The sequence below is a fragment of the Rhinolophus sinicus genome, chromosome 16 (genome assembly GCF_057876585.1).
Source record: "Rhinolophus sinicus isolate RSI-liver-muscle chromosome 16, RSI-T2T, whole genome shotgun sequence".
Taxonomy (NCBI): domain Eukaryota; kingdom Metazoa; phylum Chordata; class Mammalia; order Chiroptera; family Rhinolophidae; genus Rhinolophus; species Rhinolophus sinicus.
In genome coordinates, this window is record NC_142516.1 from 122,114,602 (window position 1) to 122,135,085 (window position 20,484).

General features: G+C 36.3%; 1 long non-coding RNA gene across 1 annotated transcript in view; it reads right to left on the reverse strand.

Annotated features, from left to right (window-relative positions):
• Window positions 1-4,510: 4,510 nt before the first annotated feature.
• LOC141571043 (uncharacterized) overlaps window positions 4,511-20,484 on the reverse strand; it is a 143,567-nt gene continuing 127,593 nt past the window's right edge. Inside the window, exon 6 of the long non-coding RNA XR_012495534.2 lies at window positions 4,511-5,936. This is a non-coding gene — a long non-coding RNA (uncharacterized LOC141571043). The remainder of the gene's footprint in view (window positions 5,937-20,484) is intronic.

Genomic DNA, 20,484 nt, shown 5'->3' on the forward strand with positions numbered 1-20,484 from the left:
CTAAATTTTTGAAATTAAATGCGTGCAGAAATTACCCTTTCCCCCCAGAATTACAGTTTACCAGTTATAGATGATCTCTACTTAAATTCGACAACTTTCTCAAACTTTAAGAGAAGGCAAAACATATTAGTACTTATTTGTTTTCAAATAAGGGTTCTATAGTACACTGACGAGCTATGTAACTAGAGTCAATGGCTAGGATACAATGTAAGTACAGATAGGCTGATAATTTTGCTATGTAGACATGGGTGACCAGGTACATCCTTTCTGCTTTCTTTGAAGGACAACACATGGCTCATACATGCTGTTTCTCAAAAATTGCCAGTTGGGATAATGGTTTTGAAGAATACCCGTCCATGCCGTTTCACATGAGAGTAGTATGATAATGATTATTATAATTATTTCCAATTTTAATAATGCCCCCAAACTATGAAAGCAATAGACTCTTTCCCCCCAATCATTAAAAAGCATGTTGAATAAGTCTACCTACTTATTAAATGCTAATTTCAATCTCAATGACATTGCCTGTTTACTTTTATGACACCACTAAATAACAAGTAGCTCCTTTCCTGTCAGCATCTTTCAAGAAAAAGTGATTTTCCATCAGACTTTTGACTTGCCAACTTGTGCAAATTGACTTGATGCAACTGCTATGAAGCGTGTAACAAATCACTGTCTTTTCCCATCCAGTTGCAGTTTCATTAGCTACAACTACCACATTTTCAACACATGCATAAATACATGGATTTGCTACATAGCCAAGAAGTAGACAAATAGGATTTAAATACATTTATAGAGCATTCTACTGGAGACAATCACTTGGGACTTTATAAAATTACACAGAGGACAAATTCTGAGGAATAGGGCAACTGGTACCAATGCATTACAAATAGGTTATATATAGATTATATTTAGCTAAAGGAATCTAGTTTGTCTTGCTAGATTTTCTGTCAGGTATTGATGCTCCAACTAGCTGACAGCTAGCTATTTGTTTCAATCCTGTCCTCTACCAGAAACACAACTTTCCCTGGTTAGTTATTCACATTCATTTTTTAGGGTTCCTTTACTTTGTAAAACTAATCAAATATTGCTGTAACTCAGATGGAACCTTTATTGAGTGTATTATGTACCTGCAAATCATTTTGAGAACAAGGTATTGAACTTGCTCCTTCAATTCTTACAGCTAAGTAGGCAGAGTTGTTTTAGCTTACATCCTAAACTTTGTCGGCATATGATTTAATCAATGATTTAAATAAGCATGTCAATTGGCTTGTGTATATTTTTCATACTAAATATAAACTCATTCCCAAATTTATACAGAGTATATCAGTTTAAAATTTTAGGATATTTTCTTAGCAGCTATTACTATCTCCCTCCTCCAAGGTGAATCCTGGAGGAATTAAAGATGAAAAGGACCAAGAAAACTGTGAGAAACTCTTAGGACAATGGGGATGGGGCAGGGTGTTTTGAGATAAGTGGGTAAGGTGATGACTTTGACCTGGACAAGACAGCTTCAAATTGATACAGCAGAACTAGTAAAGGAGACCATTGTTGCAGTGACGCTCTTGCTCATCCCCACCATTGCATTGGGATAGACACCTGTGTATGATGATCCCAGAAAAATAAGTGCATACTAACTGATCTCTAGCATTTTCTTTCCCATATCTTTTCCTTCAAAGCCCCAGGTCTGGCAAATCATAATCTAAGAAGTGTCTAACATGGCTTCTCTTTGGGAAGTGAAGAGGAAAATACGAACCTGTAGATATGTTTTATACACGAAGTTGGTGACTGGTTTTTCTGATACCTGGGTTCCTTAATTACAGGGCTTACAGGTCAAAAAGATAAGCTATTTGAGGAGCATAACTATTTGAAAGGGGAAAAAGGCACACTGGACCACAGATTTCCATTAAAAGCAGACATATTAGAAAGATGGACCAAGAGTACAAAACTAGTTTAATGAAACGTTCTAATAGTTATTAGGAAGAGATTAGCGATATGTCTATGAGCAAGAAAACATGGTAAAAGACCAAGCACAAAAATTAGGCATAATTTCTTTTGAAAGAATGAACAAAATACATGGACTAAACATCGGAAAACATTAAAAATTAAAGAATGGATTCATGCATTAGAAGTTTAGATTGAGGAGATCTTCTAGAATGGGAGTTGGGAAATTTTTTATATACATGGCCAGACAAATTTTAGGTTTTGTAGGCCACACATGGTCTTTCTCATCTATATCTATATCTATATCTATATCTATATCTATATCTATATCTATATCTATATCTATATCTATATCTATATCTATATTTATTTCTATATCTCTATCTATCTATCTATCTATCTATCTATCTATCTATCTAATAAAACAATGAATTAAAAATGTAAAAAACATTCTGGCCATACAAAAACATAATTCAGGCCAATTTGACCCCTAGTTTGCTGACCTCTCAAGTATAAGGAAGAAGAAGAGCAAATTGAGTAGAAAATATAAATGACCATTCTAAAATACATATGGAAATGTAAAGGAATAATAATAGCCAGGAAACTACAGAAGAATAAGAGCAGAAAGGGAGACATCCCAAATCAGCTATCAGGACTTATTATAAAGTTAAAGTAACTAAGAAACAAGTGTTTGGGGGGTAAAATAAATAAATGAATAAATAAATAAATAAATAAATAAATCCCACAGTTTTCTACATAATAGAATGGAGAGCTTAGAAATAGAGTCATTCATTTATAGAACTTTGATATAGACAGAGGTAGGGCAAAGAGGAACTCTTTAATGTATAAAACTAGACAAAAAATAGTTCATATGGATGAAGAAAAAATTGGATTCCTATCTCACAGGAAAGACTAGGATAAACAAACGAAAGGAAGGAGAAGAAGAAAAAGGAAATGGAAGAATAGAAGTGGAGAAACTCAACATTATCTTTTAAACTCTTAGAAAAAAAATTTTTTGCATATCGTTTAGATCCATGGTAGTGAAATATTTCCCAAGCAGGATTTAAAAGGCACAGTCTTAAAAAAATAAAAAGCATTATCTTAAACAAGAAAAGATAGATATATTTGTTTATATTAAAATTAAGAACATTTATTCACTAAAGGACATCTTTATGAAAGTGAAAAGACAGTTACAAGTCATAGAAGATATTCATGATACGGAAAATCAGCAAAGGATTAACATCAAGGATATGTGAAGAACTCCATAAACTATTAAGAAAAGTACAAATAGAAAAGTGGACTTCCCTGAAGAGAAAAACATATGGCCAGCCGTCATATGTGATCAATAAAATACAAATCAAAACAACAATAAAATACTATCTTACACCTCTTTTACAGTGAAAATATAAAAATTGCATGATACAAGTTTTGGAGCATGGGTTTACATTTACCTACATATGACCCAGTAAGTTTTGCAACCAAAAGAAACTTCTGCACATATACAACAATAGAAATGTACAGAAATATTCACAGCAGCACTGTTCACAATACCAAAAACCTAGAATCAATTCAAAAGCACAGTATAAAAAACTGAATAAACAAATAGCATTGTTTACAGCACCAAAGTCACAGATGAATCTTTACTGCAGAATATTAAGCAAAAGAAAATGTTCCAGATGATAACTCACAGCCTGATACACTTTCTATAAAGTTAAAGCAAGCAAACAAACAAACAGAAAACTAATGGTTAACAACATACTTTTCAGGAATATATCTAGATGCATTAACACTATGTAAAAAAGAAAGCAATGGAATGGGGAGCACGAAATTCAGGATGACGTTTATCTCCACTGGGGAGAAGCAGGGGAATGGAATGGGGTTGAAATCATATGGCAAAATGTAGGCTAAACGTCAAGCCCTCACCTGTGTTTGGGATGATGTGCTCACAGATATTTATTTCATTATTACAAATAACCAGTAAAATAAAATCAGGGCATATACGGGCAATGATGAGTGTGTTATGTACCAATGATGAAGGTGAATCTATAAACCAGCTACTGCTCCTGAGGTCCAATTTTAAAATGTTGTTAGAGCACATATCACTTTTCTCAACTTTTCAAATAAAAGGAACTAATTTTCTATATTATTCAGAAAATAAGTAAGTTGGAACTGCAAACTAATCTCTGGTGTGGAAGAATCATTAGTTTACATTTGCTAGGACAAATGGCCAGTTACTTCTAAGCAATATTTTAAAAATGTTTTCAACTTTAGCTGACAGAATATTAATACATAGACTCCTCTACTTCTGAAAGCTGTTCTGAGTCCACCAGTTCCATTAGCCTAAGGACACTAAAAGAGTTCAGGCTTGTGAGGGAGTCTTGAAAAGTGATAAAACAAGGCCTATTCTTGCCTTTCCTGACATAAATTTTACTTGAGTCTTTTCACCAAATAAACCAGATTCATTTTTATTAAATACCTGTTGAGGTATCTAACCATTTTTTATAATCTCCCTAAATGTTCTACATCTGGTAATTTCTCAGCTATCTACATTCCTAGCCCTATCACTCAGTTTTATGTTTTGCAGATTTGAGAAAAGCCTTGGAGATTATCCATGACATGACAAAAATTTCATCAGTACTATATTTATCGTGCTTAACTTGAAGCCATCAACAAACTCCTAGCTGAATTAATGTTAGTTTGTATACAGTAATGGTGTTGACTTTCTAGTCCTGAAAGTCTTTCAGTTCTAAAGTGATAACAGAAATTATTTCAGATATTTATTTTGTTGCTATTCATGACTGTCCTGTATTCTTGCTCAATTGGGAATTGAAGAATACTTTTCTTAATAACTAATTAATGCAGACATTTGTATGTATGTCAGATTAAAAGATGCAAAAATAGCAGGTTCGTATATGTGTTTATATGAAATCATTAAACATATATAAGATTTCTTTCTAAAATAAATTTACTTAGCTCAATATAAAGAAAAATTCTATGGAAGCATACTATGGGTATTTGGAGATTATAGCAAAGTCATGAAGGTGAAAAATGAATGGATGCTGAAGCGTGGTTGACATTGCTTCTTGTGAGAGAACAGGCATCGATACTTTGGTCATTAATTGTTTGCTTTCTTTATTTTCTTCTGAGCAAATTGTATTATAAGGTCCTTAGATTCTATGAAATATCAATGGTTCTTTAATAGATAAAAAGTGTTTAAGGATCAAGAGAAAAGCATTTAATGACTTTTAGGTTACTAAGATAATCTGGTCCCTGCTTCATAATAATATTAATAACTTATTTAGTGTATATCGTATGTTAGACCCAATTCTAAGAACTTTACGTGTCTTAACTCATTTATTTAACCCTCACTCCGATAAGTGACTTGTGTCTAAAATATAATAATAACTGTTACAGCTTGATAATAAAAAGACAACTCTGAAAATTGGGTAAAGGATCTGCATAGACATTTCTCAAAAGAATTTATATAAATGCTGAATGGCTATTTTCATTTTATAGATGAAACAAGAACACAAGGACTAAAGAGATTGCCCTTGGTGACAGACTCAGGATTTGAACCTATACAAACTGGTTAGGATTTGAACCTGTATATAATCTCTACATGATGACTATCTCGTGTCATTATCTTTCTTGTGATATTAAATGCTTTTTCAGAATTCAGGACAATATTCCTCCAGAAGAATAGAAGTATTGCTGCCTTAACAAGCTGCATTATTTTTAATAGAAACCAACATTATGCTTAAACCAAGATACATTTTTTTAACAGACATGACAAAAGGTTGGTTTAGAGTTATTCAGTTCTTAAAACTTAGTCGGTTTTACTGGCATGTGGTGGCACTGATATCTGTTTCCTTGCCTGACAATTTACCTTTGCACCTGTACGAAGCTGTTAAGGCTCTGGCTTCAGAAATACAATCCAACAGTGAGCAGAAGGGATGCTGGTCTCTTAACAATAATTCTGAGTCACCAACTTCCTGCATCAGAGAAGCAAAAAGAAAGAGAATTTACTTTTTTCTAGCAAGCGTGGAACAAGTCCAAAACCAATTTCTCAACTGCAAAGAGTTAGTTTATGGGTGTCAATAAAAAGAATATCTTTGGGCAATGACCTCTCTCTCTCTCTCTCTCTCTCTCTCTCTCTCTCTCTCTCTCTCTCTCTCTCTCTCTTTCTGTCTCTCTCTCTCTTTCCTCGTCCTTCCCTTTCTTTTCCTCTCTTCCTCTCTCTGGTTTACAGACATTTAGGAGACTATTGTTTTGACCCATCAACACGTAATACTGCAACTGAGTAATTATGGAATACATGGAATAAGAAATTTTCACAAGGAGAGTGATTCACTGCAAATTACTAAACGTGAATTTTGAATAACTCTATACATAGCGGTAAGAATAAAAAATATGTGCTGTTATTTTAGCTAAAGTTAGAGTGGTCATTCATCTCTATGATTCACGTTATAAATTAAGCTCAGCGGAGTTTTTTTCCTAGTGGTTTAACATTGTGTCAGGACGAGCAATAAGAAGGTAATTGTCTTGGTCAGAATTATAATAAAAATATAATATTTACTATTGACACCAAAATTAAACTGGGTAAACTTACTTGATTGTGCCATTCACGTTAGTCTCCTTTTGTATGCTCTTAATAAGAAAGCATCTGGCAAATGAACACCTGAGTGGCAGAAAGGTAGCAGGATGGAATAATAGCTCTTCATAGTGTGTAATGAGCTGCACTGAAACAACCTTTTTCAGATCATGAAACCTTTTGATTATTCCCAAATAATTAGTGCTGCGAAGCCCCATTAAGTTAAGTTATCGTTTTCATTCACCTGCATTAAAAAGAGCATAAAGGGAAAACTCATGTCGCTTGGCTTACGATCAGGTGTCAGAGATGGTTATCAGTTTATAGCTTCTCTAAAACCACGATGATTATGCTCTTATAGTGAAGTGCTTTATACTCATCTCTGAGTACCTCGGGGTTTTCTATGACATCACATCTTCTCAAAATTGTAGATACAAAGATCTGTTATTTCTTTCCCATCAAGTTTTACTTGCCTATTTGATTGTTAGTGCACCTGTGCATTTCTTTAGTAGCGTCCCTTGACTACAGTTTTATAGATGATGGAACTGTTGGATTTGTAAAACAGATTTCTGAAGTTCCTATAAGACATTATTTAGTAAGAATCTATCAAATTGTACTTAAAAGCCTCAAAGAGTTAATCAAGCCATACTTATGTACAGTTAACATGGCAGCATGGCCAGTCGGTCAGTATGGTTTACTGGTGACTAAGGTTATTGATACTTTGAAATAAGGACAGGAGTCTATTTAACTAGAGTGTGTCTCAGCACTACCTTCAACTACATTTAATTATTTGATGAAATGCTATACTTAAACTGTATATTTTGGATGAATCATTGGAAATATGTTGATTTTTACCTGGTGATTTTAATTTAATATGTGAAACATTTTGAGAAATCCAAAAATATGGGTTTAGAAAAGACAGCACCAATAATCTGCAAAATATAAATGTTCTTAATGCATTTATCACGTATTGAACTAAATGCTCTTTTCCTCCATTGTACTATCCACAAAATGGGCCGAGAAATATAGAATATTAAACATATATCCTCATTTTACAGATGAGGAAATTGATGCGTGGCATATACAAAAGCAAGTTGTATCAGATTGTACAGATATTTCAGTCTTCTTTCTGGTACTCTTAAGTTAAATTCTAAATGTAAGGGACAGACACTTTGAATGTTTCTGTTTACATTAGTTTATTGCACTCATTGCTTTGCATTATTTCATGCACATATGCCCCTAGACTGGAAACTTTTTGAGAGTAGGAATTGCATTGCTATTTCTTTTTCATATGTTCACCACAATGAATTTGGTAGCACATGTGTTCAATGAGCATTTGTTAAATTTATGAATAAACATTCTAAAATATTATGATTGCTATCTCATCATAAAAGCAAAGACTAAAAATCAGAAGATAAATGACTTCAGTTATAAGATATACAAAACAAACTGTCTTTCTAGACATTTAGTATATCAAATTATACAACAGCTAAAATAATGCAACAGCTCAGTCTTCCCTATTAGCTGCTTTTCTCTCTGGTAGAATGAAAACACTGTGACTCTTGACAGCCTTTGAAAGTATTTCTTATATTTTTATGCTATATCTTTTATCATGGGATAGGAGACTTCTTCTCCTTTCTGACAGTTACCTTCAATCTCTTTGTTTAGTTGTACATGACAAAATGGACTTTACACAGAGGAGTCAAAGAGATTATTTGGGAAAAGGGAAATGTTTACTCATTTTGTTTTCTGATGCCCTGATGAAATTTAACTGTGAGATAAACACCAAAAGAACACTTTCAGTGTTCAGTTCTTAATTTTAATTCATAGGTATTGAAAAAAAACAGCATTTGTCTCTTTTATCTCACCCTTATTGACTTTACTCTCATTATACCCATTCCTTTTCTGTTATTTCACATTCTTTCTTATTGTCTTTTGGCGGCAACTTTATTCATTTTTATTTTTTGACATAAACCTTCTGATTCCTAATTGTTTTCCTTCCCTGTCTATTAATAGTTTTTCTTGACAGTCCTGTGGGATAAATGACAGTTTTGTAAAATAAATGTTTCACACACAGCAGTAGTTGGAGAAATATTGCTTGAAGTAAATACTTATAAAGACCTAAAACTTTTAGGCAGATGAAAATGATTTTGTTTGGAAAATCGTATAATGTACATTGGAAAATGTCTATTCAGAAAGTACTTTTTCTTGACGTTCTTAATCTGTCCAGATAAGAATACCACCCATTTTTATAACACAGGAGAAAAGCTCTGTACAAATTGCTAATAGGCTACCACAGGAATTGACCAAACCACAGGAACACCCAACACATTTCATTATAAATTTCACAGTCAGTGCTCAGTGACTGTGTTGACTAGTTGACTTATTGTGCTTATTTGTTACTCATTCTCAGTTTCCTTTTATTCAACATGAAATAGTACATTGCTTTCTTCATTTTTTTATTGAGTATAAAATTCTCAAAACTGGCTATCTAATGGAATAGATAGCTGGAAGTTTTTATTTTCGAGTGTTATAAAATGTCACACTTTCCCAGGTTTATAGAGTTTTAATAATTGGTTTTGTAATGTTGCTAAGAACTTTCCCACAGTTCATTAATGCAGGCAGGTTTCTACTTCTTCTTTCCTTTCCTCAACTTAATTAAGATAGATCCATACTGAGAATGGAAGAGAAAGACCACAGTCTTGTTTACCAGCACAGTAACTTAACCATAAGCCAACACTAATCAGGAACATTAACTGTAAAATAATACAGCTGGAAACCTCACAGAATATCTCACCAATGGAGCATGCCATCTCTTTTAAGATCTGGAACATACTTCTTAGATGGGGGTGGCTTAGCATTTTCACATGTGAACGTATAGTGCAATTTCCTCTCTAGTACAAATTTCCTCTAACTCATTCTTTACATTATTCCCTGGCATAACCATTTTAAGTTCTAATTAAGTAAAAATGCTGCAGTGACTTGCCATCACATGACTTCTTAGCTGGACACATGATTTTGCAGGTAAGGACCCAAGCCTCATCTCTTGACATTTGACCTCATTTAGTCTATGTAGCATCAGACTGAGCTTACTTACTGTAACTTTGCACAGTCTGTTCTCTTTGCCTAGATTTCCTCCTCTCCTTTTCTGTGTGGTGAATTCTTGCTTATTTCCAGCTCAAATATTGATGTCACTGTGAAGCCTTTCCTTTTTTTTTTCAATGCAGAATTAATCACTCCTGTTTTTCTATCACCGTATATATACCCCTTATAGCATCACATTGTCACAATTGGTCATTTGCCTGTTGCTACCTACAAAGGGTAGAGGTTAGAGCTTAAACTTAGTCTAGCCCCAAGTATAGCCTGCATATTATGAAGGCTCCTCAATATTTAATGGATATTGTTATTTTTTTACCTCTTATTATTTTTTATTTTATTACCATTTGTTTTGGTATAATTTCATGAACTAGTACTCTCATATCTGGGATGCTTTCCTTAAATAATTTGACTAAGTAAAATAATGTGTAATTTGGGATGACTTTTTGTCTTAATAACTTGAAGTTGACATGTGAGCATAGAATTTAAAAAAGAAAGAGAAAGGATGATAAACAATAATTATGATTGTGATTGTGGATTGTATTTTACATTCCATATGGAAGAGTCATAAGAGGCATCAATTCCCTAGAGAAGCCATACAATTTTTTTTTTCCCCCTAGTGGTCAGGAATCTTGAAAGTCACAAAAGTCTTCTCACGGATCAAATAAAATATTTCTTGATGAAGTTTAATATTGTTTCTTGGTTCAGTCCTCAAGGGTTATTGACAGTGGCTGAGTCTCATCAATCAAGTAACAGATCACAAATACTATTTATTGAATTCTTACTACATGGTCATCACTGTAATTACAAAATTGGAAAACATATGATGTATAAGATATCATGATTGTTCTTTTGCAATTTCCATTTCCTTAAGATGAAAAAATCATTTGTTAATTAATCCAAAAATATTTACTGAGAATTTGATTTGTTCTAGGGACTGAGCATGAGACTAGGGTTACAGGAAGAAGACTTGATCTCTGTAAAAAAAAAAACATAAAATAGAGTTTATCCTCTCCGAAAATGTACCCTTCCTATTATAAACAGTTGCGCTAAAGTGTCATGAGTTTTGTTTGAAGTCTGGATGCTGACCATATTCTATGGCTTCAGTAGAAGTCACAGGTGTTAGAGTAACATTGATTGTTGCATGCATCAGTGATCTTTTGCCACAATAATACTATATAACAAACACCTGCAAAATTCAGTAGATTAAATTAAGAACCATTTACTATTAGTCTCAAATTTATGGGTAAGTTGGTTCTGCTAAGCTGGGTTCAGTAAGGCTTATTCGTGTTTCCTTGGTTAACTGTGGGTTTCAAATGCAGGAGGTAGGAGAGAATAGGCTGATTTTGGTTAAACAGATGATGAACTGATAGACATGACCACAGAATCAATAATCACTGGCTATCTAACGCAACAGATAGCCAATATGAGTATCCTTGTAACAAATGAGCCTTTTAGGGCAAAGATGGAGGCTATAGAAATATAAAGAACCAACCCATATTACAAATCTATGCCCAGAGTTCATGTCTACACTACAGTAATAATGTCTCTCTGCTCCAGCTGCTGCCTTTAAGTGGTGGTTTTGAAAGGATGACTTCCCATTATCACAGTTAGTTGAAGGGCCATCATGCCTAGAAGGCCTGAGTTATTGACATTTTTCAAATTACATCCTGTTGTAGATTTGAATCCTCTCAAAAAGACATGTTGAAGTCCTACCCCTCAATACTTCAGGAAAGTCCTTTTTTGAAAATAGGGTCATTACAGATGCAATTTGTTAAGACGGTCGTGCTACAGTAGGGTAGACCATTCAGTATGACTGGTGTCCTGATCAAAAGAAGAAAGAGAGACAGAGGAAGAGAATGCCACATGAAGACACAGGAAAACACAGGGAGAAGACGCCCATGGGATGAGAGAGGCAGAGATTAAAGTGAGGCATCTACAAGCTGGAGAACAGCAAAGATGGACAATTATGGCCATAAACTAAGAGGGAAGCATGGAACAGAATTTTCCTCAGAAGCCTCAGAGAAAACCAACTCTGCTGACATCTTGAATGCAGATTTCTAGACTCCAGAACTGTGAGGGAATACATTTCTGTTGTTTTAACACATTCAGCTCATGGTAGTTTGTTAAAGCAGTCCTAGGAAACTAGTATAGATTTTAGACCCAGTAAGTGGAGTGTTACTCTAACAAATACCTAAAATTGTGGAAGTGGCTATGTAATTAGATAATAGGTAGAGGCTGGAATAATTTTGAGGTGTGTGATAGAAAAAGTGTAGATTACCTTGAAGGGAAATTGGCTGTGGAGAAAGTTTCTATTGTCTTAGAGAATACATATAACATATATTTCACGAACAGAATGTTATTAGAAATATGGAGGCAAAGATGCTTCTGGTGGGGTCACAGATAAAAATGAGGAACATGTTATTGAAAAATGAAGGAAAGATAATGCTTGTTAAGAAGTGGCAGAGAACTTGGCAGAATTGTGTTCTGCTGTTCTGTGGTAGAAAGTAGAATTTGTAAGTAATGAACTTGAATATTTAGCTACAGTGATTTACAAGCAATATGTGGAAAGTTCAGCTTGGTCTGTCTTTGCTGCTTATAATAAAACATGAGAGGAAAGAGATACACTGAAGAATAAACTCTTAAGTAAAAAGGAATCAGAACTGGATGTTTTGGAAAAATTTCTGCCTATCTAGGTTGAGTGTTCTGGTAACAGGGCCGAGGGTGTGGCTGAACAACCTTTTGCTAAAGAAATCAAGAGTGTGATTCCTTGGACCAATAAACGATCTCAGGAGAAGCCAGGGATAGACATGCTGGTATCCAGGAAGGATCTGGGGAAAGCCCTTTTAGCTAATGGTATGGATCCATTTAGAAGACCAACATCCACAGAAAACTAACAAGGTTTTTAAGAATTGTATAACAGCACAAACACTTGCTACCCTGAACTGAAAGGGACAGAGATGAAATGAAGGAAGAATAGCTCTGAGGGCAGAGCCACAGAGGTAGAGGCCACTGCCTCCACAGTTCTAGAGGGCAGGAGTTGCACAGAGGGCTAACGGGGTAGAACTACCCCCAGTGGCCCCAGAGAACAGAACATCAAGCCACAGGAAATCATTCTCAGACTTTAAAACCCAATGAACTTTGCTCTGTTTGGGTGCAAACTTGCTTTAGATCAATGGCTCCCTTTTTCCTACCAATTTCCCTATTTTGGAATGAGAATGTTTACTCTATACCTATCCCACCACTGTATTTTGGAAGCAGGAGACTTGTCTGGTTTCATAGGTCCACAGATAGAGAGGCATTTTGCCTCAGAATCTAACATTCCGAATCTGACCCCTACTTGATTTAAATGATATCTGGTACTTTTTTAGTTGGCTGTATTCAGATTAGATTTTGGACTTGAGTCGTTGATGCAATGTGTTAAGACTTTTGAGGATGTCAGGATGAAATGAATGCATTTTGATTATGAGAAGGACATGAATTTTGGGGAGCCGTGAGGCAGACACTTATGGGCTGAATTGTGTCTTCCAAAAGATATGTTGAAGTACTAAACTTCATTACTTTGGAATGTGACCTTATTTGGAAATAGGAACATTGCTGATACAATTAGTTAATATGAGGTCATACTGCGGTCATGTGGACACTTAATTCAATATGACTAGTGTCCGTATAAGGAGAGAGAGACACAGAGAAGAGAATGCCATGTGAAGACATAAAGGAACACAGGGAAAAAAGACCATGAGAAGACAGAGTCAAAGATTGGAGTGATGCATTTACAAATCAAGGAATGACAAGGATTGTCAATAACTTCCATAAACTAGGAGAAAAGCATGGAACAGATTCTCCCTCATAGCTCTCAGAAGAAGCCATTCCTGCTGACACATTGATTTCAGATTCCTGGCCTCAAGAACCATTAGGAAATACATTTCTGTTTTTTAAGGCATGCAGTGTGTGGAAGTGGGTTTGGAATTGGGGAAGAGGAGAGCTGTTTTGGTCATGGTACTAGTGTCTGAAGCTCCCAGAACTAGAACCGCCATTTGCTCTCTCTCTCTTCTATGATCAGCTCTCTAGGTATGGCATAGCTTTTAAAAATTCTCAAAAGTCACATTTTATTTAGACCACTCTCCTAGGACTATTGGAGCTACTTACTGTACACCTGTGTTTCTAAAAGAACCATCCCAACAATTCCAGGGTGATTGGTCTATCCTATTTTCACTGTGACATGCATGGTTGCTATTCTGTCTTTAAAATCACACATTTAATCTCTGAGGACCCTGGTAAGGCCACTTGCTAACTATCTAGCCAAAGAATTCTACCTTTGAGACTTTGAGCAAGTCTTGCCTCCTCTTGCATTCCCTTAATCACCATAGGCTCTGTAGATTGCTTCTCTTCTCTCTTTTGGCCATAATTACAAGTACCCGCCAGAGAGCTTGCTGGCCTATCTTGTTCTCTAGTTATCATTGGGGATTTGGATTCTTGCCTTACAACCACTGTTAAGCTTTTACTTCTTTTTATATTCTCAGGATACCTAGCACATTGTAAGGAACATACTGCCGCGGTTAACTTGCTGATTAACTGATTCTTGACCTTTCATCAGAGAAGTAGTTGCATAAATTCATGGAGATTTTTTTCAGAGGTTTATTGGTGGTGGGTTGTGGGGGGAGGTGGGGTGTGAATAAAAGAGAGGAAAAACATTACACAGAGCTAGTGAGGCCGCTGTGTCTATTCCGCCAGTACTGCCGGTCCCAGCCATCCATTAAAGGGTCTGGAATGATTACCATTAGAGTCACCTCTCAATGATTTTTGAGAGATGCTGAATTCTAACTAGCAGATGGGAAATCTAACACATTGGGAAGCTGGGACAAGAGACATGTTATGTATTAGTATTAACTGTTTATTCCCGTCATAAATCATAGGGCCCAGAGGGACCTGAAGTGGGGGAGAGGGGTTTCAAGCATGGAGGAGATGCCTGGTGAAAGGTGTCTCGTGCGGGGCGGCCTGCAGGGTCTCTGCTCCCGCTCCCCACATAAGAACTCAGGATATGGTGAGGCCAAAAAGGAACACCCACAGAGCCATAGTTAGGGGAGTCATACCACTATAGTCTTGCAGGCAGCTGGGTTGGAGACACAGGAAACAGGAGCCACACAATCTGCAACCCTCACTCCGCCGCTTGCTGGCTCAGCCACCATCTTCTTGCTAGCCCCCCATATTTTGGTTAGCGTAGCCACGGCAGTTATATTAGTGGCCAATGGCTCACTGGTTACAGCTGACAGCCAACTAGCCACAGCTGATGGCCATCCAATCAGAGTTGATGGCCATTTACTACCTGAGCCAGCACCTTTCCACGTGAGGTCGAGAGCCTGGAAACTGCACTTGGGGGCTCTGTCCCTACAAAAGCATCTTCCTTTGCTCTCGTGGGGGGGCTTTCAATGACAGGAAGCCATTTAGAAGCCTCAAGGGAGAAAGGTTAATCAGCAAAAGGTAGAATAATAAGAGGGACAACAGATTTTTCCAATTTCTTAAGACTGATCTGTGGTGGGAAAATTGGGGCATTCATAATGAAAACAATTTTCTTTTCCCATTGTGGTCCCTCATAATCTTGACGGGGGTGGGGGGGAAGGGAATGCATGTCTGGATTTCTGCTTCATTTGTGAAAGCTTTTACATTATAGAAAATATAGTCTGAATACTTTCTTTTCTTTTAACGAAGCCCTGGGGAGCTTTTCACAGAAGCAATTATAAACATCTTCAGCTTTGATTCACTCTTCTGCAATATTTTGGTTTTAAATCAGACACTCAAGTCCTCCATAAAAACAGCAAGCAAATTTCACAACCACAAATATATATTTAAAATCTAAATGTCCTCAAATGATATTAGAATAAATCAGGATTAGCCTCATTTCTTATGCAAAAAAAAACCAAAAACACCCTATAAATTATGAATATATTTTGATTTGGAATTATTAAATGACTTTTAAGCAAATCACAGTATTTTTATACCAACATGAAACAGTACTATAAGAAAGTACTTTTTGAGGGTTCAGTGAGCCAGAGCTTTCCGGATGGAGAATAAGAACATTTCCACATGCCACCTTACCAGGCTCCAGGCTCCATGAGGACAGGAGCAATTTTGTTTAGAACTTTACCTATGTGTCTCTTCATTTGGCTGTTAATTCATGTCCTTTAACATCCTGAAGAGAACCAAAGTTTTGCACCCCAAAAAGTACCTTTTGGGATATTGATTTTAAGATGGTTATTTAGAAACAAAAGACTCAGAAAGAACCTTTGTCCCTCCCCCTTTCCTAGCTAAGAGATTCAGATGGAAAGGCCTCCTTCAGGAGGGGATCTTCGCACAATCACTTGAGCATTAGGGAGAAGGATCCAGGTAGGGGCCCATTAGCTCGATTCCTTACTTTGTCCCATTGTTTCTGGGCTGTCTAGCAGAACTTGGTTTACAACAGTGTTCTGCTGTCTTGTCTGCCTGTAAACTGCCTATTTCCCCTTTGAAATCCCAGACTCCTGCCCCGCTTCCCTTTCTCCTTTGTCCAAAATGGCATATAAACCTCAACTGTCCAATGCTTCTTTGGGGTTTTCATATGCTTATGGATTGCTAAATGTACATTCACATAATAAACTTTGGACATTTTTTTCCTGTTTTTTTAAAAACATACAGTACTTTTTTTGCACCAATGTTTCTCTTCCTGTTTAAATATGAAGGAAAATTATATCTTTGAAAGAGCAGGTAACCCGTGAATTATTAACACTGCTTGTCAAGAAAAATATCCAGTGACTTTGTTGCCAGAGATTGAAAGGGTCCTTGTATCACCTCAGGAAAGCATTCCAGGATGTACAAATATTAATCAATGCAAACAAAGCCAAGCGAGCCGAGGATTTATTAAAAGAAAGAAAATAGTACAGCGCTATCTCAAGATAGCGTGAGAGTGGGCAGGCCAGGAAAAAGGGCAACTGTACCGAAGAACACAAACATTTAGGATTGTATTTGAATGAGGCCTCAGAATATTCAGGGAAGGCATTACAGGCATTCCTAGGGCATTCCCGGGGCGGATCCTTGCTGTTGATGACCTCTCCTTCCAGTCGGGAAGTGGGATTCCCTTGTAGGAACTATCACTGCGACAAAGGAGGCAGAGATTTCCCGCTGCCTGCAATGCTAATAGTGTTATCATCCCTTAAGATTGGCTGTAGCTGCACGTTTTCTTGGGAATGATCTCATCTCATCTTTTCTGTTGTTTTCCTCACTTCCTCCTTCCCTTCTTCCCCTGGCCCCGTTCTTTCTGCCTACAGTAACAACTTCAGGTTTGGATTGCTCAGAAGTCCTCTCATGAGGTTAAGGACTCTGGAATTGAAGGCCTCTGAGCTAAAGGGATTTTAGTATTTGCCCCGCTTTATTTGTTTTATGAAAACTGTGGGTTGACACAAAACTGCTTAAGCAAGATAGGGAATCTGCAATTTTCAAACCCCAGGTAGATAAGATATTCTATGTCCTTGGAATAGCTATGGTGAGCAGCAGGCCCTTTGACAGTCAATCATTTTATCCTGTTGATGCCCTGTTACCTTGTAACCACCTTAACTATTTTCCTAGATACTACAAGAAATTAGAAAATAACACCAACCGTTTCTTCTATGGTAATAGTCAACCATCAGCTGAGAGACAAAAGAAATTTTATTTGAAAACTTCTTAGAGGTCTTTAATGGCCTAATTTAAAATATTGTACGGGTGATCACTAAGAACATTAATGTGTCTTGCTTTAGAAATTATAAAATGGCATGTAAATGCCTAATAGAGAGGATTCTTCAATGCTTCGGCCCCTCTGCTAATGTCCCAGTACTGATGCTAAGCAGGCAGGCCGCTTCACGCTCAAGCAAGGCGGCTCACTGGAAGAATCACTCCTGGCTACTTTGTAAACTTAATACAATTCTTTCTATTTGCTTGACATTTGCTTTTGACACCACAACCAGTTTCTTGTCCTGTTTAGGATCCACATGGAGTCAATCCGAAGGCAGAAGGAGAGGAGACAGGAGTCCAGTTGTTAGGCAACGGCCAATAAAGATGACCTACATCCCTGCTCCTGATGGTTATGCCTGTAAACCTGGCGTGGGTCTGTGTAGGTCGTTGCAAGGTGTACAAGGCACAGAATTTGTCTACAAGAAAAGAATTTTCAAGAGGCTTTGGGAATAGTTTCTCTTACTGAAGGAGCTATGTTTGGAGGAAAGAAAGGAGAAAGCTTTAGAAATGAAGCGTAAGCTCCCTCCTGTGTGTTTAGACACCAAGGTCTGCAGGTAAACAAGGCAGCAGGGAGCCCTGGCACACAGGTGAGAAGAGAGGCAAGCAGAGGGGCGACTACCACTTGTTACAGCACTTGATATTAATTAAGCCTGTTTTAAATAAAGAAGGTGTTCGATTATTTTTCTATCACATGCAATATTTACATTCATTGTACCAAATGTGGAATCTGTTTTCTATAACCAAGTTATCTGTTCTATTAATAAATTCATGCATTTTGGAGACTAACAGAATATGTTAGCAGAGGATTCTAGCATGCTTTACTCTGTGCATGTGAAATTAAAATGCCCTGATTGAAAGAGCTAGTTCCTTATTCCCCTCTCAGAAACTGCTCCTGTTTTTTTCTCTCCTATGGAATCAATAGGGAGCAGGATTCCTCTATAGCACACTGGGATACGGACTCATCTCTTCTATTCTCTCAGCTTGTGGCCTGGAGTGGTATTTCCTGGGGCTGAAACTGACCAAGGGCTGCTGGTTTACAGAAATAGAAGGTGGCTCAGGCATTTTCCTTCCTGCTTCTTATTGGTCTCCTGTATCTATTGATTTGTAATGCTTTAGTATAACAAGAGATATGAGGTGGTGGAAGTGTTAACTAATTTTATTGTGGTAATTGCTTCACACTATACATGTGTATCAAATCATCATTTTGTACACATTAGCTTACATATGTTATATGTCAATTATATCTTAATAGAACTGGGAAAAAAATAAATGTAAAGCCAAATGGTTATCCATTTCTTTTACAGAAAACAGCAGATGTGATGGTTTCTGACAAGACTAAGGGAATAAAATCTACAACATTAAAAAACAACAACCATATATATATATATATATATATATATATATATATATATATATATATGTAGTCTGAATTTTCCGTCTTTTAGAATGAAAAAATAAACTATTTGCTACTCATTTTCATTTTATTGTTTAGCATTATACTTAAAGAAAATTTAAATGTAATGGTTCATTTATTTTTTGAACCCTTTGCCATCTAACATTGATTTAATGCCTGTTTTTTTTTGTTTGTTTGTTTTTTGACTTGGTGATCCTAACTTAGTATGATTGTTTTGAATGGAAGGTAGTAATAACATAATATAACATAACATAACATAACATAACATAACATAACATAACATAACATAGCATAAAATAAAATGGTGTATCGAAAGATTATAGAATGTTAGGAGACTTTGCAATAATAAAAGCTAGTTTTATTAAAATACGTGATACAACTGTCACATTTTTTTTTTCCTAACTCAGGCATCATTCATTTTTATGAGAACATCTGTCTCCCCCCCAAAAAAAAAAAAAAAAAAAAAATTCTTCTCAAATAATTTTGAGGTTCATTTAGGAATAACTCACATGAGTTTTGTAAAAAAGTCCTCGTGGCTTTGCCCAAGCAGCAGACCTTTCCTCATCTCCTATCTCCACTCTCATCTTGGACCCCAAAATGGTAGCATTGAAGCAATGCGTGTACTGCACCAAAGGTGCCCTCTAAAGACAATACTGTTTCTGCTGTTGTTTGTCAAATACCTTTCCACTCCATTGCTTCTTCTAGAGTCTGTGATAATTACCTGGACTCTGTCAGAGCACCTGATATCTGTACACAGAGCGCCATTTCTGGTAGCTAGGGAAGCTGCTTGGCCAATGCTGGACCACAAATGTAGAGTCCATATGTTTTAAATCTCTTTTATTGCACCCTCCTCATTCTAGAACCCAAAAATGAGTTCAAGAAAACTAAGGTAGGGGCATTGAATAATTTTACAAATTGTATTGAGAATCCCTGTCCCCCTCATTCTTGGCCCCTGACACGAGACCTCATCAGTACTCCAGGCCTTTTATTGTCTTTTCATAAAGGGACACAGCATAGTAGCTAGGAACAGGAATGCTGAGTTAAACCACTGAGACCCAGCTCTGATACTGACTAGCTGAATGTGTTTCGACAAGTTTATAAACAAACAAACAAACTGTAAAGTGTTATTTTCTTCATCTGTAAAATGAACATGATATAATTGTGAACATTTGATGATGCATTGTGGTATTTCTCAAAGCCTTTAGAGTTGATGTATCGCTAAAATAACATACACAAAAAAGGGGAGGGAGGGAGATGCCAAGTACAATCATCTACTATTGCCTCAATTTCAAGAGAGAAATTGCATTATAATACCAAACACATAGAATATAGAACTATACTTACCAAGATAAGGGGATTAGCAACATCATATATCTCTCTGTCTGTCTGTCTGTCTGTCTGTCTGTCTATCATATGTTTACATAACTATCTTTATATAGTCATGCATCTCTTGGAAGTGGTCTTACGTGAAACATGATTCTGGTCCTCTTCAGAGAGAGGATCTTCTAAATTCTATGTTAGCTTCTTAGCATGTTTTTTTTTTTTTTTTTGACTTTGCTAAGATCCATGGGTTTCTGTATCTCCTGAGCGTGTAGTAACATACTTCCCCACCTGGCCCTACTCAGGCTTTCCAAGATTGGGGATAAAGTTTAAACCAGTGTCACAGTCAGAATGAGAGTCTGAGCATACTGACTGTTCG